Genomic DNA, 15,000 nt, shown 5'->3' on the forward strand with positions numbered 1-15,000 from the left:
CAACAAATCAATGACATATATTCTATGACTTATCTTCAACTCCATATCAGAGGTATTTCAAGCTGCAGCTTCTGCTTACGGCCATACCAGCCTGGATGCGCCCGATCTCGTCTGATCTCGGAAGCTAAGCAGGGTCGGGCCTGGTTAGTACTTGGATGGGAGACCGCCTGGGAATACCAGGTGCTGTAAGCTTTTTCAACCAGCAGAGAGCGCTGTCGCTTAATCTACCCACACACATTTCAACGTGGTAACAGCGACAGCTCACGTCCTAAAGTGTTTTGCACATGGTTAAGGCACTTTAACTCCAACAAATAAAACCAACAAATCAATGATTTATATTCTATGGCTTATCTTCAACTCCATATAAGAGGTATTTCAAGCTGCAACTTCTGCTTACGGCCATACCAGCCTGGATGCGCCCGATATCATCTGATCTCGGAAGCTAAGCAGGGTCGGGCCTGGTTAGTACTTGGATGGGAGACCGCCTGGGAATACCAGGTGCTGTAAGCTTTTTCAACCAGCAGAGAGCGCTCTCGCTTAATCTACCCACACATATTTCAACGTGGTAACAGCGACAGCTCACGTCCTAAAGTGTTTTGCACATGGTTAAGGCACTTTAACTCCAACAAATAAAACCAACAAATCAATGACTTATATTCTATGACTTATCTTCAACTCCATATAAGAGGTATTTCAAGCTGCAACTTCTGCTTACGGCCATACCAGCCTGGATGCGCCCGATATCATCTGATCTCGGAAGCTAAGCAGGGTCGGGCCTGGTTAGTACTTGGATGGGAGACCGCCTGGGAATACCAGGTGCTGTAAGCTTTTTCAACCAGCAGAGAGCGCTCTCGCTTAATCTACCCACACATATTTCAACGTGGTAACAGCGACAGCTCACGTCCTAAAGTGTTTTGCACATGGTTAAGGCACTTTAACTCCAACAAATAAAACCAACAAATCAATGACTTATATTCTATGACTTATCTTCAACTCCATATCAGAGGTATTTCAAGCTGCAGCTTCTGCTTACGGCCATACCAGCCTGGATGCGCCCGATCTCGTCTGATCTCGGAAGCTAAGCAGGGTCGGGCCTGGTTAGTACTTGGATGGGAGACCGCCTGGGAATACCAGGTGCTGTAAGCTTTTTCAACCAGCAGAGAGCGCTGTCGCTTAATCTACCCACACATATTTCAACGTGGTAACAGCGACAGCTCACGTCCTAAAGTGTTTTGTACATGGTTAAGGCACTTTAACTCCAACAAATAAAACCAACAAATCAATGACATATATTCTATGACTTATCTTCAACTCCATATCAGAGGTATTTCAAGCTGCAGCTTCTGCTTACGGCCATACCAGCCTGGATGCGCCCGATCTCGTCTGATCTCGGAAGCTAAGCAGGGTCGGGCCTGGTTAGTACTTGGATGGGAGACCGCCTGGGAATACCAGGTGCTGTAAGCTTTTTCAACCAGCAGAGAGCGCTGTCGCTTAATCTACCCACACACATTTCAACGTGGTAACAGCGACAGCTCACGTCCTAAAGTGTTTTGCACATGGTTAAGGCACTTTAACTCCAACAAATAAAACCAACAAATCAATGATTTATATTCTATGGCTTATCTTCAACTCCATATAAGAGGTATTTCAAGCTGCAACTTCTGCTTATGGCCATACCAGCCTGGATGCGCCCGATATCATCTGATCTCGGAAGCTAAGCAGGGTCGGGCCTGGTTAGTACTTGGATGGGAGACCGCCTGGGAATACCTGGTGCTGTAAGCTTTTTCAACCAGCAGAGAGCGCTCTCGCTTAATCTACCCACACATATTTCAACGTGGTAACAGCGACAGCTCACGTCCTAAAGTGTTTTGCACATGGTTAAGGCACTTTAACTCCAACAAATAAAACCAACAAATCAATGACTTATATTCTATGACTTATCTTCAACTCCATATCAGAGGTATTTCAAGCTGCAGCTTCTGCTTACGGCCATACCAGCCTGGATGCGCCCGATCTCGTCTGATCTCGGAAGCTAAGCAGGGTCGGGCCTGGTTAGTACTTGGATGGGAGACCGCCTGGGAATACCAGGTGCTGTAAGCTTTTTCAACCAGCAGAGAGCGCTGTCGCTTAATCTACCCACACATATTTCAACGTGGTAACAGCGACAGCTCACGTCCTAAAGTGTTTTGTACATGGTTAAGGCACTTTAACTCCAACAAATAAAACCAACAAATCAATGACATATATTCTATGACTTATCTTCAACTCCATATCAGAGGTATTTCAAGCTGCAGCTTCTGCTTACGGCCATACCAGCCTGGATGCGCCCGATCTCGTCTGATCTCGGAAGCTAAGCAGGGTCGGGCCTGGTTAGTACTTGGATGGGAGACCGCCTGGGAATACCAGGTGCTGTAAGCTTTTTCAACCAGCAGAGAGCGCTGTCGCTTAATCTACCCACACACATTTCAACGTGGTAACAGCGACAGCTCACGTCCTAAAGTGTTATGCACATGGTTAAGGCACTTTAACACCAACAAATCAATGACATATTCTATGACTTATCTTCAACTCCATATAAGAGGTATTTCAAGCTGCAACTTCTGCTTACGGCCATACCAGCCTGGATGCGCCCGATCTCGTCTGATCTCGGAAGCTAAGCAGGGTCGGACCTGGTTAGTACTTGGATGGGAGACCGCCTGGGAATACCAGGTTCTGTAAGCTTTTTCAACCAGCAGAGAACGCTCTCGCTTAATCTACCCACACATATTTCAACGTGGTAACAGCGACAGCTCACGTCCTAAAGTGTTTTGCACATGGTTAAGGCACTTTAACTCCAACAAATAAAACCAACAAATCGATGACTTATATTCTATGACTTATCTTCAACTCCATATAAGAGGTATTTCAAGCTGCAACTTCTGCTTAAGGCCATACCAGCCTGGATGCGCCCGATCTCATCTGATCTCGGAAGCTAAGCAGGGTCGGGCCTGGTTAGTACTTGGATGGGAGACCGTCCGGGAATACCAGGTGCTGTAAGCTTTTTCAACCAGCAGAGAGCGCTCTCGCTTAATCTACCCAGACATATTTCAACGTGGTAACAGCGACAGCTCACGTCCTAAAGTGTTTTGCACATGGTTAAGGCACTTTAACTCCAACAAATAAAACCAACAAATCAATGACTTATATTCTATGACTTATCTTCAACTCCATATCAGAGGTATTTCAAGCTGCAGCTTCTGCTTACGGCCATACCAGCCTGGATGCGCCCGATCTCGTCTGATCTCGGAAGCTAAGCAGGGTCGGGCCTGGTTAGTACTTGGATGGGAGACCGCCTGGGAATACCAGGTGCTGTAAGCTTTTTCAACCAGCAGAGAGCGCTCTCGCTTAATCTACCCACACATATTTCAACGTGGTAACAGCGACAGCTCACATCCTAAAGTGTTTTGCACATGGTTAAGGCACTTTAACTCCAACAAATAAAACCAACAAATCAATGACTTATATTCTATGACTTATCTTCAACTCCATATAAGAGGTATTTCAAGCAGGAGCTTCTGCTTACGGCAATACCAGCCTGGATGCGCCCAATCTCGTCTGATCTCGGAAGCTAAGCAGGGTTGGGCCTGGTTAGTACTTGGATGGGAGACCGCCTGGGAATACCAGGTGCTGTAAGCTTTTTCAACCAGCAGAGAGCGCTCTCGCTTAATCTACCCACACATATTTCAACGTGGTAACAGCGACAGCTCACGTCCTAAATTGTTTTGCACATGGTTAAGGCACTTTAACTCCAACAAATAAAACCAACAAATCAATGACTAATATTCTATGACTTATCTTCAACTCCATATAAGAGGTATTTCAAGCTGCAGCTCCTGCTTACGGCCATACCAGCCTGGATGCGCCCGATCTCGTCTGATCTCGGAAGCTAAGCAGGGTCGGGCCTGGTTAGTACTTGGATGGGAGACCGCCTGGGAATACCAGGTGCTGTAAGCTTTTTCAACCAGCAGAGAGTGCTCTCGCTTAATCTACCCACACATATTTCAACGTGGTAACAGCGACAGCTCACGTCCTAAAGTGCTTTGTACATGGTTAAGGCACTTTAACTCCAACAAATAAAACCAACAAATCAATGACTTATATTCTATGACTTATCTTGAACTCCATATCAGAGGTATTAATAATAATAATAATAATAATACATTTTATTTATATAGCGCTTTTCTGGGCACTCAAAGACGCTTTACATTAAGACAAAACACATAATACAAATTACAATTACACAGGACAGTACAAAAGGACACAACATGAGACAGGACATTAATCACACATTAAAAGCAGTTCTGTAAAGGTGAGTTTTGAGATGGGATTTGAATGCTGGGAGGTCTGTACAGTCACGGATGTTTTTGGGGAGGGAGTTCCAGAGGGTGGGTGCAGCGATGGAGAAGGCCCTGTCGCCCCAGGTCCGGTGCTTGGTTCTGACTGGAAGGGACAGGAGGTTGGCGTCAGAGGAGCGGAGGCTGCGGGAGGGAGTGTAGCGGTGGAGCAGGTCGGTGAGGTAGCAGGGGGCCTGGTTGTGGAGGGCTTTGTGGGTGAGGAGAAGGATTTTGAAGTGGATCCGTTGAGGGATGGGGAGCCAGTGGAGCTTCTGGAGGACTGGGGTGATGTGGTCTCTGGAGCGGGTGTGGGTGAGCAGGCGGGCAGCAGAGTTTTGAATATATTGGAGTTTATTGAGGACCTTGGAAGTTGAACCGTAGAGGATGCTGTTGCAGTAGTCGAGTCTTGAGGTGATGAAGGCGTGGATCAAGGTTTCAGCGGTAGAGAAGGAGAGTGATGGACGGAGACGGGCAATATTTTTCAGGTGGAAGAAAGCAGTCCTTGTGATGTGGTTGACATGGTGTTGGAAGGAGAGGTTACTGTCCAGGATAACTCCGAGGTTGCGGATGTGAGTGGAGGGAGACAGAATGGAGTTGTCCATGGTGAGGGTGAAGTTGTGAGCGGTTTTGGTGAGGGATTTTGGGCCGATGATGAGCATGTCCGATTTGTTGTAGTTGAGTTGGAGGAAGTTCGAGTGCATCCATGACTTGATTTCGGCGAGGCAGTTGGTCAGGGTAGAGTGGGTTGCAGAGGTGAGGGATTTGATGGAGATGTACAGTTGGACGTCGTCGGCGTAGCAGTGGAAGTGGAGGCGGTGGCGGCGGATGATGTTGCCAAGGGGGAGCATGTAGAGGATGAAGAGTAGAGGACCAAGCACCGAACCCTGGGGGACGCCTTGTGACAGAGGGGCAGTGGAGGAGGAGCAGTTGTTGATGCTGATGAATTGATGTCTGTTGGTGAGATAGGATTGTAACCAGGAGAGGGCGGATCCGGTGATGTAGAGAGATGATTCCAGGCGGGAAAGGAGGATGGTGTGGCTGATGGTGTCGAAGGCTGCTGTGAGGTCCAGGAGAAGGAGGATGCTGAGGTTGCCGGAGTCGGAGGAGAGAAGGAGGTCATTGGTGACTTTGATGAGGGCTGTTTCTGTGCTGTGACGTGAGCGGAAACCAGATTGAAATGTTTCAAACAGATCATTGGAGGTGAGGTGGGTCTTGAGCTGAGTGGCGACGGCGCGTTCCAGAATTTTTGACAGGAAAGGGAGGTTGGAAATGGGCCGGAAGTTGTTCATGGTGTCAGGGTTGAGTCCAGGTTTTTTGAGGATGGGGGTGACAGCTGCCAGTTTGAGGGTGTCCGGGACTGATCCAGAGCTGAAGGAGGAGTTGACGATGTTGATGATGAGTGGGGAAATGGCTGGGAGACAGTTTTTTATAAATGTGGATGGGATGGGGTCCAGAGCACAGGAAGAGGTTTTCATGCCCATCATGACAGTGGAAAGAGACGCTGAAGACATGGGAGAGAAGTGAGACAGGGGCTGAGTGGTGGAGGGGGGGTAAACAGGTGGGGAGGTGGAGGGGGTGGAGGAGGTGGTCAGGTTACTGTAGATGGTCTGGATTTTGGATTGAAAAAATGAGAGGAAGTCGTTGCACTTAGAGACTGTGAAGGAGTTGGAGATGTTGTCACTGGGTTTGAGAAGTTTGTTGATTGTGGAGAAGAGAGCCTTTGGGTTGGAGGAGTCGGAATGGATGATGTTGGAGAAGTAGGTGGAGCGAGTTGAGTTGAGGGCATCCTTGTATTGGTGGAGATGATCAGTGTAGGCGAGTTGGTGAACAGTTAATCCAGATTTCTTGCAGAGTCGCTCGAGTTGACGTTTACGGGATTTCAGTTTGCGGAGTTCAGGGGTGTACCAGGGTGCTGAGCGTGCGAAAGAGACTGTTTTGGTTTTGATGGGAGCCAGTTGATCAAGACAGGAGGAGAGTGTATGATTGTAGTAATCCACGAGGTCCGAGGGGTTGTCGGGTGACGGGGGAGGGGAGGCGGACATCTGAGTGGCGAGAGAGGCTGAGAGGGCAGAGGGGGAGATGGATCTGATGTTGCGGAAGAATATTTTGCGTACTTCTTTGGGAGTGGGGATGGGGATGTTGATGTCCATAATGATTGCCAGGTGATCAGACACGTGGAGGTTGAGGCTGGAGAGCTGATTTATGGTGAGGCCGGTGGAGCAGACGAGATCGAGGGTGTGGCCGCGGGCGTGAGTGGGGAAGTCGACGTGTTGAGTGAAGTTGAGGCAGTGTAGCAGGTCCAGGAATTCAGCAGCAGGTTTACAGTTAGGATCGTTGATGTGGAAGTTGAAATCACCCAGGAGGAGAACAGAGGGAGAGATGGAGCAGAGCTGGGTCAGAAAATCCGAGAGATCCGAGAGAAAGGAGGGGTTTGGTTTGGGGGGGCGATAAATGACGGCGGTGACAAGAGGAGTGGGGCCAGGTAGTTTGAAGGCAGTGTGTTCGAATGAAGGAATGACAGGAATGGGGATGGAGGTTGCTTTAATGTCCTTTCTGTATATTGCTGCAACACCGCCCCCCCGCCCCTCAGCACGAGCTTGTTCCATGTAGGTGAAGTTGGGGGGAGTGGCCTGATTTAATGAGAAATAGTCCAGGGGTTTGTGCCAGGTTTCTGTTAGACAGAGGAAATCCAGATTATTGTCCGTTATAAATTCATTCAGCAGCAGGCTTTTGTTGTTGAGAGAGCGGGTGTTGAACAGAGCCAGTTTCAGGTGGTGTTGCTTGGTGATTGGCTGAGAGGACTGAGGAAGTGGACGGAGATTGGACAGATTCTGTTTGTTGTGATGACGTAACGAAGTTGCAGGACGGCAGGGAGACCAGAAGGAAGGAATGGAGTTTGGCGACGTGAAGTTGTAGGAAAACATGCGTCCTGAGCGGCTGTGTGGAGGATGGTTTTGCCAGAGTGGACCGGGTGTCGGGCGCGGGTGGTGGGCCGCGACGGAGTGGAGCGGCGGCATGGTCCGGGTCGAGAGCGGTAGCTGGAAGCTAACGAGAGCTAGCGTCGAGGAGCCGAGGGTCCGGGTGTAGAGGAGCGACGAGAACCCCAGGAATATCCACAGGATTAGCCACAGCATGCTACATCCAGCAGGTAAGCTTGTTGAGGTGGAGATGGTGGTGGCTGAGGACGGAAAACAGCGGTGACCAGTAACGAGTAATGGCAGAGTAGCGAGCAGCTAGCTGGTTGCTTTAGCCGGTGGTTCAGAGCAAAACTTACTCGCGAGGGCTCCAAGAGGAGCCCGCAGCGGAGAGAAGACAGTTGCGGTGTACACGGGAGAAGTAAAAGTTGTATCAAAACTTACCGGCAGAGGCCCAAATACTGGGCCTGCTGCGTTGGAAATGCTTCGGTAAGTTTGACGTGAGCGGGTGCCAGGGATACACAGACCACGGTTCTGCTGCGGTGTCAGGAGGACCAGAGGTTCTGCTGCGGTGTCAGGAGGACCAGAGAAGCTGCAGCTTCTGCTTACGGCCATACCAGCCTGGATGCGCCCGATCTCGTCTGATCTCGGAAGCTAAGCAGGGTCGGGCCTGGTTAGTACTTGGATGGGAGACCGCCTGGGAATACCAGGTGCTGTAAGCTTTTTCAACCAGCAGAGAGTGCTGTCGCTTAATCTACCCACACACATTTCAACGTGGTAACAGCGACAGCTCACGTCCTAAAGTGTTATGCACATGGTTAAGGCACTTTAACTCCAACAAATAAAACCAACAAATCAATGACATATTCTATGACTTATCTTCAACTCCATATAAGAGGTATTTCAAGCTGCAACTTCTGCTTACGGCCATACCAGCCTGGATGCGCCCGATCTCGTCTGATCTCGGAAGCTAAGCAGGGTCGGGCCTGGTTACTACTTGGATGGGAGACCGCCTGGGAATACCAGGTGCTGTAAGCTTTTTCAACCAGCAGAGAACGCTCTCGCTTAATCTACCCACACATATTTCAACGTGGTAACAGCGACAGCTCACGTCCTAAAGTGTTTTGCACATGGTTAAGGCACTTTAACTCCAACAAATAAAACCAACAAATCAATGACTTATATTCTATGACTTATCTTCAACTCCATATAAGAGGTATTTCAAGCTGCAACTTCTGCTTACGGCCATACCAGCCTGGATGCGTCCGATCTCATCTGATCTCGGAAGCTAAGCAGGGTCGGGCCTGGTTAGTACTTGGATGGGAGACCGCCTGGGAATACCAGGTGCTGTAAGCTTTTTCAACCAGCAGAGAGCGCTCTCGCTTCATCTACCCACACATATTTCAACGTGGTAACAGCGACAGCTCACGTCCTAAATTGTTTTGCACATGGTTAAGGCACTTTAACTCCAACAAATAAAACCAACAAATCAATGACTTATATTCTATGACTTATCTTCAACTCCATATCAGAGGTATTTCAAGCTGCAGCTTCTGCTTACGGCCATACCAGCCTGGATGCGCCCGATCTCATCTGATCTCGGAAGCTAAGCAGGGTCGGGCCTGGTTAGTACTTGGATGGGAGACCGCCTGGGAATACCAGGTGCTGTAAGCTTTTTCAACCAGCAGAGAGCGCTGTCGCTTAATCTACCCACACATATTTCAACGTGGTAACAGCGACAGCTCACGTCCTAAAGTGTTTTGTACATGGTTAAGGCACTTTAACTCAAACAAATAAAACCAACAAATCAATGACATATATTCTATGACTTATCTTCAACTCCATATCAGAGGTATTTCAAGCTGCAGCTTCTGCTTACGGCCATACCAGCCTGGATGCGCCCGATCTCGTCTGATCTCGGAAGCTAAGCAGGGTCGGGCCTGGTTAGTACTTGGATGGGAGACCGCCTGGGAATACCAGGTGCTGTAAGCTTTTTCAACCAGCAGAGAGCGCTGTCGCTTAATCTACCCACACACATTTCAACGTGGTAACAGCGACAGCTCACGTCCTAAAGTGTTATGCACATGGTTAAGGCACTTTAACTCCAACAAACAAAACCAACAAATCAATGACATATTCTATGACTTATCTTCAACTCCATATAAGAGGTATTTCAAGCTGCAACTTCTGCTTACGGCCATACCAGCCTGGATGCGCCCGATCTCGTCTGATCTCGGAAGCTAAGCAGGGTCGGGCCTGGTTAGTACTTGGATGGGAGACCGTCCGGGAATACCAGGTGCTGTAAGCTTTTTCAACCAGCAGAGAGCGCTCTCGCTTAATCTACCCACACATATTTCAACGTGGTAACAGCGACAGCTCACGTCCTAAAGTGTTTTGCACATGGTTAAGGCACTTTAACTCCAACAAATAAAACCAACAAATCAATGACTTATATTCTATGACTTATCTTCAACTCCATATCAGAGGTATTTCAAGCTGCAGCTTCTGCTTACGGCCATACCAGCCTGGATGCGCCCGATCTCGTCTGATCTCGGAAGCTAAGCAGGGTCGTGCCTGGTTAGTACTTGGATGGGAGACCGCCTGGGAATACCAGGTGCTGTAAGCTTTTTCAACCAGCAGAGAGCGCTCTCGCTTAATCTACCCACACATATTTCAACGTGGTAACAGCGACAGCTCACGTCCTAAAGTGTTTTGCACATGGTTAAGGCACTTTAACTCCAACAAATAAAACCAACAAATCAATGACTTATATTCTATGACTTATCTTCAACTCCATATAAGAGGTATTTCAAGCAGGAGCTTCTGCTTACGGCAATACCAGCCTGGATGCGCCCAATCTCGTCTGATCTCGGAAGCTAAGCAGGGTCGGGCCTGGTTAGTACTTGGATGGGAGACCGCCTGGGAATACCAGGTGCTGTAAGCTTTTTCAACCAGCAGAGAGCGCTCTCGCTTAATCTACCCACACATATTTCAACGTGGTAACAGCGACAGCTCACGTCCTAAATTGTTTTGCACATGGTTAAGGCACTTTAACTCCAACAAATAAAACCAACAAATCAATGACTCATATTCTATGACTTATCTTCAACTCCATATAAGAGGTATTTCAAGCTGCAGCTTCTGCTTACGGCCATACCAGCCTGGATGCGCCCGATCTCGTCTGATCTCGGAAGCTAAGCAGGGTCGGGCCTGGTTAGTACTTGGATGGGAGACCGCCTGGGAATACCAGGTGCTGTAAGCTTTTTCAACCAGCAGAGAGTGCTGTCGCTTAATCTACCCACACACATTTCAACGTGGTAACAGCGACAGCTCACGTCCTAAAGTGTTATGCACATGGTTAAGGCACTTTAACTCCAACAAATAAAACCAACAAATCAATGACATATTCTATGACTTATCTTCAACTCCATATAAGAGGTATTTCAAGCTGCAACTTCTGCTTACGGCCATACCAGCCTGGATGCGCCCGATCTCGTCTGATCTCGGAAGCTAAGCAGGGTCGGGCCTGGTTAGTATTTGGATGGGAGACCGCCTGGGAATACCAGGTGCTGTAAGCTTTTTCAACCAGCAGAGAACGCTCTCGCTTAATCTACCCACACATATTTCAACGTGGTAACAGCGACAGCTCACGTCCTAAAGTGTTTTGCACATGGTTAAGGCACTTTAACTCCAACAAATAAAACCAACAAATCAATGACTTATATTCTATGACTTATCTTCAACTCCATATAAGAGGTATTTCAAGCTGCAACTTCTGCTTACGGCCATACCAGCCTGGATGCGCCCGATCTCATCTGATCTCGGAAGCTAAGCAGGGTCGGGCCTGGTTAGTACTTGGATGGGAGACCGCCTGGGAATACCAGGTGCTGTAAGCTTTTTCAACCAGCAGAGAACGCTCTCGCTTAATCTACCCACACATATTTCAACGTGGTAACAGCGACAGCTCACGTCCTAAAGTGTTTTGCACATGGTTAAGGCACTTTAACTCCAACAAATAAAACCAACAAATCAATGACTTATATTCTATGACTTATCTTCAACTCCATATAAGAGGTATTTCAAGCAGGAGCTTCTGCTTACGGCCATACCAGCGTGGATGCGCCCAATCTCGTCTGATCTCGGAAGCTAAGCAGGGTCGGGCCTGGTTAGTACTTGGATGGGAGACCGCCTGGGAGTACAAGGTGCTGTAAGCTTTTTCAACCAACAGAGAACGGTCTTGCTTAATCTACCCACACATATTTCAACGTGGTAACAGCGACAGCTCACGTCCTAAAGTGTTTTGCACATGGTTAAGGCACTTTAACTCCAACAAATAAGCGCTTCTAAATTATTATCAACAACAAATCAATGACTTGTATTATATGACTTATCTTCAACTCCATATAAGAAGTATTTCAAGCGGCAGATTCAGCTTACGGCCATACCAGCCTGGATGCGCCCGATCTCGTCTGATCTCGGAAGCTAAGCAGGGTCGGGCCTGGTTAGTACTTGGATGGGAGACCGCCTGTGAATACCAGGTGCTGTAAGCTTTTTCAACCAGCAGAGAGTGCTCTCGCTTAATCTACCCACACATATTTCAACGTGGTAACAGCGACAGCTCACGTCCTAAAGTGTTATGCACATGGTTAAGGCACTTTAACTCCAACAAATAAAACCAACAAATCAATGACTTATATTCTATGACTTATCTTCAACTCCATATAAGAGGTATTTCAAGCTGCAGCTTCTGCTTACGGCCATACCAGCCTGGATGCGCCCGATCTCGTCTGATCTCGGAAGCTAAGCAGGGTCGGGCCTGGTTAGTACTTGGATGGGAGACCGCCTGGGAATACCAGGTGCTGTAAGCTTTTTCAACCAGCAGAGAGCGCTGTCGCTTAATCTACCCACACACATTTCAACGTGGTAACAGCGACAGCTCACGTCCTAAAGTGTTATGCACATGGTTAAGGCACTTTAACTCCAACAAATAAAACCAACAAATCAATGACTTATATTCTATGACTTATCTTCAACTCCATATAAGAGGTATTTCAAGCTGCAGCTTCTGCTTACGGCCATACCAGCCTGGATGCGCCCGATCTCGTCTGATCTCGGAAGCTAAGCAGGGTCGGGCCTGGTTAGTACTTGGATGGGAGACCGCCTGGGAATACCAGGTGCTGTAAGCTTTTTCAACCAGCAGAGAGTGCTGTCGCTTAATCTACCCACACACATTTCAACGTGGTAACAGCGACAGCTCACGTCCTAAAGTGTTATGCACATGGTTAAGGCACTTTAACTCCAACAAATAAAACCAACAAATCAATGACTTATATTCTATGACTTATCTTCAACTCCATATAAGAGGTTTTTCAAGCAGGAGCTTCTGCTTACGGCAATACCAGCCTGGATGCGCCCAATCTCGTCTGATCTCGGAAGCTAAGCAGGGTCGGGCCTGGTTAGTACTTGGATGGGAGACCGCCTGGGAGTACCAGGTGCTGTAAGCTTTTTCAACCAGCAGAGAGCGCTGTCGCTTAATCTACCCACACACATTTCAACGTGGTAACAGCGACAGCTCACGTCCTAAAGTGTTTTGCACATGGTTAAGGCACTTTAACTCCAACAAATAAAACCAACAAATCAATGACTTATATTCTATGACTTATCTTCAACTCCATATAAGAGGTATTTCAAGCTGCAGCTTCTGCTTACGGCCATACCAGCCTGGATGCGCCCGATCTCGTCTGATCTCGGAAGCTAAGCAGGGTCGGGCCTGGTTAGTACTTGGATGGGAGACCGCCTGGGAATACCAGGTGCTTTAAGCTTTTTCAACCAGCAGAGAACGCTCTCGCTTAATCTACCCACACATATTTCAACGTGGTAACAGCGACAGCTCACGTCCTAAAGTGTTTTGCACATGGTTAAGGCACTTTAACTCCAACAAATAAGCGCTTCTAAATTATTATCACCAACAAATCAATGACTTGTATTATATGACTTATTTTCAACTCCATATAAGAAGTATTTCAAGCTGCAGCTTCAGCTTACGGCCATACCAGCCTGGATGCGCGCGATCTCGTCTGATCTCGGAAGCTAAGCAGGGTCGGGCCTGGTTAGTACTTGGATGGGAGACCGCCTGGGAATACCAGGTGCTGTAAGCTTTTTCAACCAGCAGAGAGCGCTCTCGCTTAATCTACCCACACATATTTCAACGTGGTAACAGCGACAGCTCACGTCCTAAAGTGTTTTGCACATGGTTAAGGCACTTTAACTCCAACAAATAAAACCAACAAATCAATGACTTATATTCTATGACTTATCTTCAACTCCATATAAGAGGTATTTCAAGCTGCAGCTTCTGCTTACGGCCATACCAGCCTGGATGCGCCCGATCTCGTCTGATCTCGGAAGCTAAGCAGGGTCGGGCCTGGTTAGTACTTGGATGGGAGACCGCCTGGGAATACCAGGTGCTGTAAGCTTTTTCAACCAGCAGAGAGTGCTGTCGCTTAATCTACCCACACACATTTCAACGTGGTAACAGCGACAGCTCACGTCCTAAAGTGTTATGCACATGGTTAAGGCACTTTAACTCCAACAAATAAAACCAACAAATCAATGACTTATATTCTATGACTTATCTTCAACTCCATATAAGAGGTTTTTCAAGCAGGAGCTTCTGCTTACGGCAATACCAGCCTGGATGCGCCCAATCTCGTCTGATCTCGGAAGCTAAGCAGGGTCGGGCCTGGTTAGTACTTGGATGGGAGACCGCCTGGGAGTACCAGGTGCTGTAAGCTTTTTCAACCAGCAGAGAGCGCTGTCGCTTAATCTACCCACACACATTTCAACGTGGTAACAGCGACAGCTCACGTCCTAAAGTGTTTTGCACATGGTTAAGGCACTTTAACTCCAACAAATAAAACCAACAAATCAATGACTTATATTCTATGACTTATCTTCAACTCCATATAAGAGGTATTTCAAGCTGCAGCTTCTGCTTACGGCCATACCAGCCTGGATGCGCCCGATCTCGTCTGATCTCGGAAGCTAAGCAGGGTCGGGCCTGGTTAGTACTTGGATGGGAGACCGCCTGGGAATACCAGGTGCTTTAAGCTTTTTCAACCAGCAGAGAACGCTCTCGCTTAATCTACCCACACATATTTCAACGTGGTAACAGCGACAGCTCACGTCCTAAAGTGTTTTGCACATGGTTAAGGCACTTTAACTCCAACAAATAAGCGCTTCTAAATTATTATCACCAACAAATCAATGACTTGTATTATATGACTTATTTTCAACTCCATATAAGAAGTATTTCAAGCTGCAGCTTCAGCTTACGGCCATACCAGCCTGGATGCGCGCGATCTCGTCTGATCTCGGAAGCTAAGCAGGGTCGGGCCTGGTTAGTACTTGGATGGGAGACCGCCTGGGAATACCAGGTGCTGTAAGCTTTTTCAACCAGCAGAGAGCGCTCTCGCTTAATCTACCCACACATATTTCAACGTGGTAACAGCGACAGCTCACGTCCTAAAGTGTTTTGCACATGGTTAAGGCACTTTAACTCCAACAAATAAAACCAACAAATCAATGACTCATATTCTATGACTTATCTTCAACTCCATATAAGAGGTATTTCAAGCTGCAGCTTCTGCTTACGGCCATACCAGCCTGGATGCGCCCGATCTCGTCTGATCTCGGAAGCTAAGCAGGGTCGG

The 15,000-nt window shown here is 47.8% G+C and overlaps 35 non-coding genes and 1 pseudogene across 35 annotated transcripts in view; all 36 read left to right on the forward strand.

Moving 5' to 3' along the window:
* Positions 1–73: 73 nt before the first annotated feature.
* LOC133433732 (5S ribosomal RNA) lies at positions 74–192 on the forward strand. Its single transcript, XR_009777906.1, has one exon. It is a non-coding gene; the product is annotated as a 5S ribosomal RNA (ribosomal RNA).
* A 199-nt stretch (positions 193–391) lies between these two features.
* On the forward strand, positions 392–510 carry LOC133434032 (5S ribosomal RNA). The gene has a single exon (XR_009778192.1). It is a non-coding gene; the product is annotated as a 5S ribosomal RNA (ribosomal RNA).
* A 199-nt stretch (positions 511–709) lies between these two features.
* LOC133434033 (5S ribosomal RNA) lies at positions 710–828 on the forward strand. The gene has a single exon (XR_009778193.1). It is a non-coding gene; the product is annotated as a 5S ribosomal RNA (ribosomal RNA).
* A 199-nt stretch (positions 829–1,027) lies between these two features.
* On the forward strand, positions 1,028–1,146 carry LOC133433733 (5S ribosomal RNA). Its single transcript, XR_009777907.1, has one exon. It is a non-coding gene; the product is annotated as a 5S ribosomal RNA (ribosomal RNA).
* A 199-nt stretch (positions 1,147–1,345) lies between these two features.
* Positions 1,346–1,464, forward strand: LOC133433735 (5S ribosomal RNA). The gene has a single exon (XR_009777908.1). It is a non-coding gene; the product is annotated as a 5S ribosomal RNA (ribosomal RNA).
* Positions 1,465–1,663: 199 nt separating this feature from the next.
* LOC133434114 (5S ribosomal RNA) lies at positions 1,664–1,782 on the forward strand. The gene has a single exon (XR_009778271.1). It is a non-coding gene; the product is annotated as a 5S ribosomal RNA (ribosomal RNA).
* A 199-nt stretch (positions 1,783–1,981) lies between these two features.
* LOC133433736 (5S ribosomal RNA) lies at positions 1,982–2,100 on the forward strand. Its single transcript, XR_009777909.1, has one exon. It is a non-coding gene; the product is annotated as a 5S ribosomal RNA (ribosomal RNA).
* Positions 2,101–2,299: 199 nt separating this feature from the next.
* Positions 2,300–2,418, forward strand: LOC133433737 (5S ribosomal RNA). The gene has a single exon (XR_009777910.1). It is a non-coding gene; the product is annotated as a 5S ribosomal RNA (ribosomal RNA).
* Positions 2,419–2,602: 184 nt separating this feature from the next.
* On the forward strand, positions 2,603–2,721 carry LOC133434129 (5S ribosomal RNA). The gene has a single exon (XR_009778285.1). It is a non-coding gene; the product is annotated as a 5S ribosomal RNA (ribosomal RNA).
* Positions 2,722–2,920: 199 nt separating this feature from the next.
* Positions 2,921–3,039, forward strand: LOC133434118 (5S ribosomal RNA). Its single transcript, XR_009778274.1, has one exon. It is a non-coding gene; the product is annotated as a 5S ribosomal RNA (ribosomal RNA).
* A 199-nt stretch (positions 3,040–3,238) lies between these two features.
* Positions 3,239–3,357, forward strand: LOC133433738 (5S ribosomal RNA). Its single transcript, XR_009777911.1, has one exon. It is a non-coding gene; the product is annotated as a 5S ribosomal RNA (ribosomal RNA).
* A 199-nt stretch (positions 3,358–3,556) lies between these two features.
* On the forward strand, positions 3,557–3,675 carry LOC133434095 (5S ribosomal RNA). The gene has a single exon (XR_009778252.1). It is a non-coding gene; the product is annotated as a 5S ribosomal RNA (ribosomal RNA).
* Positions 3,676–3,874: 199 nt separating this feature from the next.
* On the forward strand, positions 3,875–3,993 carry LOC133433739 (5S ribosomal RNA). Its single transcript, XR_009777912.1, has one exon. It is a non-coding gene; the product is annotated as a 5S ribosomal RNA (ribosomal RNA).
* A 3,898-nt stretch (positions 3,994–7,891) lies between these two features.
* LOC133433741 (5S ribosomal RNA) lies at positions 7,892–8,010 on the forward strand. The gene has a single exon (XR_009777914.1). It is a non-coding gene; the product is annotated as a 5S ribosomal RNA (ribosomal RNA).
* A 197-nt stretch (positions 8,011–8,207) lies between these two features.
* On the forward strand, positions 8,208–8,326 carry LOC133433990 (5S ribosomal RNA). Its single transcript, XR_009778152.1, has one exon. It is a non-coding gene; the product is annotated as a 5S ribosomal RNA (ribosomal RNA).
* Positions 8,327–8,525: 199 nt separating this feature from the next.
* Positions 8,526–8,644, forward strand: LOC133433889 (5S ribosomal RNA). The gene has a single exon (XR_009778056.1). It is a non-coding gene; the product is annotated as a 5S ribosomal RNA (ribosomal RNA).
* A 199-nt stretch (positions 8,645–8,843) lies between these two features.
* LOC133433797 (5S ribosomal RNA) lies at positions 8,844–8,962 on the forward strand. The gene has a single exon (XR_009777968.1). It is a non-coding gene; the product is annotated as a 5S ribosomal RNA (ribosomal RNA).
* A 199-nt stretch (positions 8,963–9,161) lies between these two features.
* LOC133433742 (5S ribosomal RNA) lies at positions 9,162–9,280 on the forward strand. The gene has a single exon (XR_009777915.1). It is a non-coding gene; the product is annotated as a 5S ribosomal RNA (ribosomal RNA).
* Positions 9,281–9,477: 197 nt separating this feature from the next.
* Positions 9,478–9,596, forward strand: LOC133433911 (5S ribosomal RNA). Its single transcript, XR_009778077.1, has one exon. It is a non-coding gene; the product is annotated as a 5S ribosomal RNA (ribosomal RNA).
* A 199-nt stretch (positions 9,597–9,795) lies between these two features.
* Positions 9,796–9,914, forward strand: LOC133434066 (5S ribosomal RNA). The gene has a single exon (XR_009778225.1). It is a non-coding gene; the product is annotated as a 5S ribosomal RNA (ribosomal RNA).
* A 199-nt stretch (positions 9,915–10,113) lies between these two features.
* Positions 10,114–10,232, forward strand: LOC133434160 (5S ribosomal RNA). The gene has a single exon (XR_009778316.1). It is a non-coding gene; the product is annotated as a 5S ribosomal RNA (ribosomal RNA).
* Positions 10,233–10,431: 199 nt separating this feature from the next.
* On the forward strand, positions 10,432–10,550 carry LOC133433743 (5S ribosomal RNA). Its single transcript, XR_009777916.1, has one exon. It is a non-coding gene; the product is annotated as a 5S ribosomal RNA (ribosomal RNA).
* A 197-nt stretch (positions 10,551–10,747) lies between these two features.
* Positions 10,748–10,866, forward strand: LOC133433939 (5S ribosomal RNA). Its single transcript, XR_009778104.1, has one exon. It is a non-coding gene; the product is annotated as a 5S ribosomal RNA (ribosomal RNA).
* A 199-nt stretch (positions 10,867–11,065) lies between these two features.
* On the forward strand, positions 11,066–11,184 carry LOC133433810 (5S ribosomal RNA). Its single transcript, XR_009777980.1, has one exon. It is a non-coding gene; the product is annotated as a 5S ribosomal RNA (ribosomal RNA).
* Positions 11,185–11,383: 199 nt separating this feature from the next.
* Positions 11,384–11,502, forward strand: LOC133433686 (5S ribosomal RNA; annotated as a pseudogene).
* Positions 11,503–11,719: 217 nt separating this feature from the next.
* Positions 11,720–11,838, forward strand: LOC133433896 (5S ribosomal RNA). Its single transcript, XR_009778063.1, has one exon. It is a non-coding gene; the product is annotated as a 5S ribosomal RNA (ribosomal RNA).
* A 199-nt stretch (positions 11,839–12,037) lies between these two features.
* On the forward strand, positions 12,038–12,156 carry LOC133433744 (5S ribosomal RNA). The gene has a single exon (XR_009777917.1). It is a non-coding gene; the product is annotated as a 5S ribosomal RNA (ribosomal RNA).
* A 199-nt stretch (positions 12,157–12,355) lies between these two features.
* On the forward strand, positions 12,356–12,474 carry LOC133433745 (5S ribosomal RNA). The gene has a single exon (XR_009777918.1). It is a non-coding gene; the product is annotated as a 5S ribosomal RNA (ribosomal RNA).
* Positions 12,475–12,673: 199 nt separating this feature from the next.
* LOC133434208 (5S ribosomal RNA) lies at positions 12,674–12,792 on the forward strand. Its single transcript, XR_009778361.1, has one exon. It is a non-coding gene; the product is annotated as a 5S ribosomal RNA (ribosomal RNA).
* A 199-nt stretch (positions 12,793–12,991) lies between these two features.
* LOC133434049 (5S ribosomal RNA) lies at positions 12,992–13,110 on the forward strand. The gene has a single exon (XR_009778209.1). It is a non-coding gene; the product is annotated as a 5S ribosomal RNA (ribosomal RNA).
* A 217-nt stretch (positions 13,111–13,327) lies between these two features.
* Positions 13,328–13,446, forward strand: LOC133433956 (5S ribosomal RNA). The gene has a single exon (XR_009778120.1). It is a non-coding gene; the product is annotated as a 5S ribosomal RNA (ribosomal RNA).
* A 199-nt stretch (positions 13,447–13,645) lies between these two features.
* On the forward strand, positions 13,646–13,764 carry LOC133433746 (5S ribosomal RNA). Its single transcript, XR_009777919.1, has one exon. It is a non-coding gene; the product is annotated as a 5S ribosomal RNA (ribosomal RNA).
* Positions 13,765–13,963: 199 nt separating this feature from the next.
* Positions 13,964–14,082, forward strand: LOC133434209 (5S ribosomal RNA). The gene has a single exon (XR_009778362.1). It is a non-coding gene; the product is annotated as a 5S ribosomal RNA (ribosomal RNA).
* A 199-nt stretch (positions 14,083–14,281) lies between these two features.
* On the forward strand, positions 14,282–14,400 carry LOC133434050 (5S ribosomal RNA). The gene has a single exon (XR_009778210.1). It is a non-coding gene; the product is annotated as a 5S ribosomal RNA (ribosomal RNA).
* A 217-nt stretch (positions 14,401–14,617) lies between these two features.
* Positions 14,618–14,736, forward strand: LOC133433957 (5S ribosomal RNA). Its single transcript, XR_009778121.1, has one exon. It is a non-coding gene; the product is annotated as a 5S ribosomal RNA (ribosomal RNA).
* A 199-nt stretch (positions 14,737–14,935) lies between these two features.
* LOC133433747 (5S ribosomal RNA) overlaps positions 14,936–15,000 on the forward strand; it is a 119-nt gene continuing 54 nt past the window's right edge. Inside the window, exon 1 of the ribosomal RNA XR_009777920.1 lies at positions 14,936–15,000. This exon is cut by the window's right edge and continues 54 nt beyond it. This is a non-coding gene — a ribosomal RNA (5S ribosomal RNA).

Source organism: Cololabis saira, unplaced genomic scaffold, assembly GCF_033807715.1.
Source record: "Cololabis saira isolate AMF1-May2022 unplaced genomic scaffold, fColSai1.1 scf045, whole genome shotgun sequence".
Taxonomy (NCBI): Eukaryota; Metazoa; Chordata; class Actinopteri; order Beloniformes; family Belonidae; genus Cololabis; species Cololabis saira.